The sequence below is a fragment of the Amblyomma americanum genome, chromosome 7 (genome assembly GCF_052857255.1).
Source record: "Amblyomma americanum isolate KBUSLIRL-KWMA chromosome 7, ASM5285725v1, whole genome shotgun sequence".
NCBI lineage: Eukaryota > Metazoa > Arthropoda > Arachnida > Ixodida > Ixodidae > Amblyomma > Amblyomma americanum.
In genome coordinates, this window is record NC_135503.1 from 132477659 (window position 1) to 132484366 (window position 6708).

General features: G+C 47.7%; 1 pseudogene; it reads left to right on the top strand.

Annotated features, from left to right (window-relative positions):
- The first annotated feature begins 420 nt into the window (after nucleotides 1-420).
- Nucleotides 421-2241, top strand: LOC144098067 (uncharacterized; annotated as a pseudogene).
- The last annotated feature ends 4467 nt before the right edge of the window (nucleotides 2242-6708 follow it).

Sequence of the window (6708 nt, forward strand, 5' to 3'; positions counted from 1 at the left end):
TTGTTTCGCGAACTTACGAAGCTTCGCGCTTGATGACAGAGCAGCCACAAGACATGCACAGAAGTAGGAGGGCCGCAAAACAACCACTCAAACACGTGGAAATCTCATACACGCGCCATAACCGACGGCGACCAGTCAGTCAGCGCAGCGAGCGGAGCTGCGACTGTGGCACCCTCCCGACGAGCAGCGCCCTCTATTGACAGTAGCGGGCAGGCATCACGGAATGAGCCACCCTCTCGCATAGTGCGGGGCACGCGCTGAGCACACTAGCCAGTATATTCTAGGCACTATAACGCGGGCAAGCGAGCGCCTGTGTAGCCGCGAGACCACATGCAGATTGCGAAACCTGTGGTATGGCAGCTAGTATTTTTTTCCAGATTTTCATAAACAACTGCAGCGCATGTTGCACGCTCATTTGCGATGCCGAAAGCTCGCTGCGTGACGGGTTGCCACTCCGGCTACAGAGGCACGCAAGAAAAAGTCGCGCCTGTTCTGTCTGCCCAGCGACGCCGAGCAGCGTGAATTATGTAAGCGGGCGATACCACGGCAAGAAAGCGGTGGATTTAGCTTCGACTCCAAGCATGTCCGCGTCTGCAAGAAGCATTTTGACCCCGCGGATATTATTCGAACTGACGAATTCGTGGCCAGCGGAGAAGCAGTGTCGCTGTAACGCGAGAAGTTGAAACTCAGACCCGACGCCGTTCCACGAATATTCGAAGGCCTGCCAGCATACTTGAGCAAGTCGAAGCCGCGATCTCGCACGCTCAGAGTGAAGCCGCCAGCAAAAAGGCTCAGAGAATCGTCATAGCACAGCGTTGTGGCAGATGATGTTGGCCCTTCAAGCGAATTCCTGTCCACTACTGCACACGCAGATGACGGTAAGCCTCACGCCCTTGGGCGATTTTTTCTTTCCTTGTCAGCAGGTTGTTCCCGTAGCCTTTTTGGTCTCCTATTTCCTCACTTTGAGCAACTGTTTTTCACTGTTCATTGCAGATATCACACTGAACCCTGCAAGTGCCTCCACACGCTCACACACTGGCTGTCAAATAGAGCAAGCGGTATGTTCGCTGTCGGAGCTACAGGCAGTGAAGTGCCAGCTCCGGAGCGCACAGCAGCAGCTTTGCCTGTGCCAGAAAAAGCTGGCGACGATGGTGTTAAAGGCGAACAAGCTGAGACAATTGGAGGCAGATGTCGCAATGTTGTCAGAGCGTCAGAAGGTAATTTTTGACCAGTGGCTGATGAAGGCCAACTTGAAGTCTTCGAAAGCTGCACGGTAAGCTTGGACAGCTTAGGACAAACACAAAATATATTTTGTGCTATTGAGTGCCTTCTTTTTTTCGTATTGCGCGTCAGAAACTGAGCAGAAGCGTATCATAATAATGCATTTAATTTGCTGTTGTAGGATTCATTATTGCAACATGAATAAAATGACTATCATTTTTACTGTATCATGATGTAGTTGCGAATTTAAACGATGTTAAGGGTCATGTAGGTAAATGTGTATACAGGCTGGTGTTCCAGTATCCCTATGCTGTACTACATTTCAAGTTTGAAGTCCCTTGAAGATGTTTCTGAGTGAAAATTTCCGTTCTGTTTTCGCTAGTTACAAAAAGGAGTGGCTTTTGACTGTCTCCTTCTCAAGATAAAGTCCATTGCCGTGGACACGTTCCTTCACGAGAACGAGCATCTTCTTTTGCCAAATCCTCGCACAATCTATGGCTACATGCGGAACCTGAAGGCTGATTTTGGCTTTGACGCAAATTTATTCACTGTCCTAAAGGAAAAGCTACAAGCAGTTCCAGACAGAGAGCGTCGAGGTAACATTTGCTGAAATTTCGCTTGACACGTGTGATTCTGAAGATAGAATGAGAGCCTTATAGTTCAAACTAATTAAAAGTTTTTGTTGTAGACGTGTTAATATTTGATGAGATGTCTTCGAGAAGAAGCGTTCCCATCAGATAGTCGGACATGGCACTCTTGGACAAGGTGAACTTCTCCGAGCATACAAGACCAGGAGATGAAAAGAAAGACGCTGATCATGTGCTCGTGTTCCTGTTCCGGCCTTTCCTGGCTGGCTGGTCACAGATTGTGGGGACTTTCTGTGTCTCTGGTGCTACAACAGGAGGAATATTATCAAAGCTGGTACTGTAGTTCATTGTGCACCTAACAAATGGTGGTGTTATGGTGGATGCTATCACCTGTGACCATTCCACATCCAATCAGTCAGTCTTACAGTCTTGAGACTTGCAAGCATTGCTGCCACCTTAAATTTGATTTCTGGCTTTTATAAATCCATGACAGGCGTCTCTCAGGAGCATGTATACTATTCTATGTGGACTGATGTGAAAACATGCAGAGTTGAGCCTTCATTTTCATCTTTGTACTTTATAGCTTTTGTGTAATGATGCAGGGTGTGTGTTCCTCAGGAGTTTGTATGCTTTTTATTTTGTCTTTTTTACTGGAACCACAAGCATCTGGGTCGTTATATTGTTTTTGAGTATCAAATATATGTTTTGATATTTTATTGCGGGCACACTGCCATGTAACAAAACACTGTGCGTGTTTCTTGGTAAGTTTTACATTTTACCTCATTATCGCATACACATATGATCATGCCTATCTGTGACCCTGTTGGTTAGGCGGACAAGTGTACTCTTTCCTTTGCTTATCGCTTTTGTTTTGTGCATGTTGCTCCAGGCGTCTTATGACTGCTCACTTTTCTTGTTTATTGCGTGACCACTCACAGCCTGTTTCTAATTTTGGTAGCACGCAGCCAGCAAGTGAACACTGAACAATGAATTTCACTATTTACTTGCACTCGCCAGCGAATTCTTCGTCGCAGCGTGACAAACACTAAATAAATGGCGTATGCAGCAAGAGTATTCAGAAGCTGGCTTTGCCACCGACGAAAGCATCAGCAAAAACTTTTCAGATAGCGCTATCAAACTTCCGGTGCTTTCGTCATTTGATAAGCGCAGACTGCGGTTCTTCAAATGACGTCTGGTTTTCAGCATCAGCGAGCTTGCAGTATTTGTCGCAAGGTAAGCGCCAGCCATAAGCGTTCGTCTTATGCACTTGGACGTAAGCAAGGACTCGGCTGGCACAGCGCGAACCGCTGCGCTAGATCGTCCATGGTGCAGTCAAGTTCCGGTGAAAATTAATGGCTCAGCAGTGCGCAGCCTGGACCCATGTACAAAAATCGCTGTTCCATAACAATCGGCAAGAAAAGCGCGTTGTTCAGAAAGCGGCTGCTATCAAGTTCACTAGCGGCCGCCGTCGATCGCGGTTTTCAGTGTCTCGATGTTGCAGCCAAGCTTTCAGGTAATAACCGGCAAATGCTAGTAGCGTCCATACGGCAGTAAAAACAGATGCCAAGTGAAAGTGAGCCGAATAAAAAAATTGAGCCTGCTGGCCGAAAATAGCCGCTGCGAATAGGGCGCGCGGCCGATTCGTGCCCACACTCCGACAGCTGCGCCACTAGCGGCAAGCGTAGTCCTTATATTAAACTTGGCCGGAGTTTCGTGACCAGAAAGAGCATTGAAGGACTCTGGTACAGCTTTTAGCATTTTGCTGTGCGTGCGCATTGTGCTCCAGGAGTGCGACGATTACGACAACTGCGGCCCCGCGCTGAGGTTGTTTACATGGCTGTGCGCAAACAGTACTACTAGTTTGCGTGGCATGAACGCTAGGTGGGTTCTCATTCTCTTAAATATTGCGTACTATTGCTCACAAATCGCAATTTTACTCATTTACACACTATGATAACACTGCAATTAGCGCCGATGATTCTATATCGCCTGCTTGGGAAACGCCTCGCGTAGAATACCGGCGCTTCCCGCTGCTTGTATTTGCTTTCTCTTATGTCACCAAAATTCATTTTAGATCACTTTAGCTAAAGATACGTTCGGACATTACTTAATTATTGAAAACAACCAGATTTGTGGTCCACAGTCGACGCCGACGGCTGCTGCCGCCTGCCTTATGCACATGAGATGCAGACCGTGGCGCATATCGGCACTTCCCCCTAAGTGCACTCGCGTCAGCTGCGATATAGGCAGTCGTCGCTTTGAGGACATTGTAGCGAAAACTACGCTCAACAGCTATTTGCAGGCGCTAAAACTTGCGAATTCGCTCTCCGCAATCGCCGAAATCGCGCACACGAATCCCGCATACTTGCTAGGCCTCGTCCCGAAAGGTGCCTGCGTTCTGTCGAGCGAAATTCAAGAATATGGCAAAAGTTCCTCACTGATTAGTAAGAAAGTGTGAAGATAAGATATGTTGCCGCTCGTTTCGCTTTTTTTGATATGGATAAGGTACACAAGCGCAGCTTTTCCGGTCGTCGCCTCACCGGGCGTAGCTTTCTCTCGGCCGCACAGGCACAAGCGACGGCGGTGAGCAACGAGCGGCACCGTCGTGCGGCGTTTTCTGCCCGTGTCGATTACCCGCCGATCGGTTCTATGCACAGGCACCAATTGAAAGCACATCTTCACTGGTGCACGCACATTGCGTATGTCGCCGTGGCTATCATGAGGTCCAATTAGTTTTAAAATATTTAAGTTTATAGAATGTCATACCAACAAGTCCCCCACCACACTCTGCCAGTTCCCACTAAGCTGACTCTTAACATTACTACGATACGCGGTCACTGATCGTGCTGGAGTCGTCGTCGGTCTAGCGTGACAGACCGGTGCGTCAGCGACGGCATTTGCATACCGACCAGCCCACCGACCGTCGATCGCCGTCGCATCGGCCTATAGTGTGACCGGACCCTACCTATACCCAAGAAAAACTGCGTTACTGTTATTATCGCTTTTGCGGCATTAGTCACTCATATATGGGGGACGACTGCTGCTTCTATCGCCCGCGAAAGTACACGGCGGAATCAGACCTCGCTGCGCATATTGCAGCAACAAGAGCTGACGGCGTTGCGCCGCGCATGGCCTGGTGACGTCACGACAGCATTCAGTATGGCGGTCGCTGCCGGTGGGAGGAGTCTTCCGGCCTCTATTTCGATCGCATTTTTTGGAATATACAGCCCGTCGAGGGCAGCCAAATTTCGGAAATTTAATCATAGGCTCTTGCATTAGTTTCTGAAGCACAAAACTTCAATATGAAGAACGATCATGACATGGCCCCTTTTAGCTGGCTTAAACATTTGCATTACACACTCGTAACCGTCCTGTGTGTTTTTTTAACCTCACATAAAAATGCGTGCCTGACCATCAGGGCCGGTGTTCTGCATGTTCGCGTTATCTCAGCGCGGCACAAAGAACGGCACAAATGCTTCTGACCACGTGCATTTGTTGATGATGGAAGGCCGGACGGAGGTATATGAAATCTCTACCGTTCCATGAACATCGGTTGAAAACTTTTTTCCCTCTTAATGAACCCTTCCCCCAAACTGATGTAAACTTTTCTGGAAAAAAAGTTGGTCCATTGCGCGAGTATATAGGGTATTCTGGCTCTTTTCCCCATTCTTTTTGACCTCAGCTGTGGCCTAGTCGTTTGGGCATCTACCTCGCCTCGCATGCAGTTGATGTGGGGTTCGATCCCCAGTGCCCCTGGTTACCCACCAGTGATGCAATGGATACAAGCTTTGCCCTGCCTGGTGCTTGTCTTTAGGGTTAAATGCTTGAGAAATTGGTCTTTGACCCCAACTGACCCCAACTTGATTAGAAGAAACAACCTTGTGCCATGGCGCTCTTTGGCCACAGATGCCCTTGTGCCATTAAAATTAATTCCCATTCTTTTCCTTGCCAAGGTATGTGAGTGGGGCATGTGCGTTGGTGCTATCAATGATTTTTTGGTATTCTAACTTGCCCTGATAACTTCATAGCACCAAGGCCAGTCATTCAGAGTGGGCAATGTGGGGAATAGTTTTGTATGGATAGAAAAGTCCTATAAGTTTGTGGTACTAAGGCAAACAGGTTTCTGTACAGACAACCCCAAAACGGAAACCAGATACTTACGTCAGAGCCTCTTTTTCTTGTTGCAAGTAGTTCGTTTCTGCCTTAGTTTGAGATACTTGAATCTGATAGCGTGATCTATACGTTTGATCCTGTGGGAAATAAGAGCTCCCACTGCAGTTTAGTGCCAAATTGTTATGAACCAGAACTGCAAATTTGGGTTGATTATCGTTTTGATCCGCATATGCTACTGGGTGGAAATTTGACATGTTAAAATCTAGACAGTAGCTTTGTGTTTTAAGCTGCTTTTTATTTTATTCACCTGTCTTTCTCGTTTCCCTCTTATTTTGCAGTTGTAGGGCCTACAGCACAACTGGATGACACAGTGGGGAACACGAATGAAGCTGGAGAGGTGCGTTGTATTTCGCTAGTTTTTTGTTTACGTACTGTGTTAGTAAGGGGTGAGTAAAAAGCATTTCTTGAGACTTCATAATGGCCGTGGACTCTGGACCTCTTCTGTTTACCGTGCTCGGGCAGCTTGCTGGCCGCCAGAAAAGTCTAGACAGGGAGGTTCATCATAGTCGTAAGGGATGGTTGCCACGGACCACGGAAGCACGCTGCTTTGCGGGTTACTGCGTATCGTTGCTTACACATGTACGGTAGATATTGGCTCCTTGGGAGCAGAAGAAACGATATGAAGTTATTTGGTGGCTTCAGGCTGTAGAGCAAACAGCTGATCGCGTTTCGCGCACATATGGCTACGACGACACGAGTGTATGGCGTTGTGCGCTGTCATGAAATC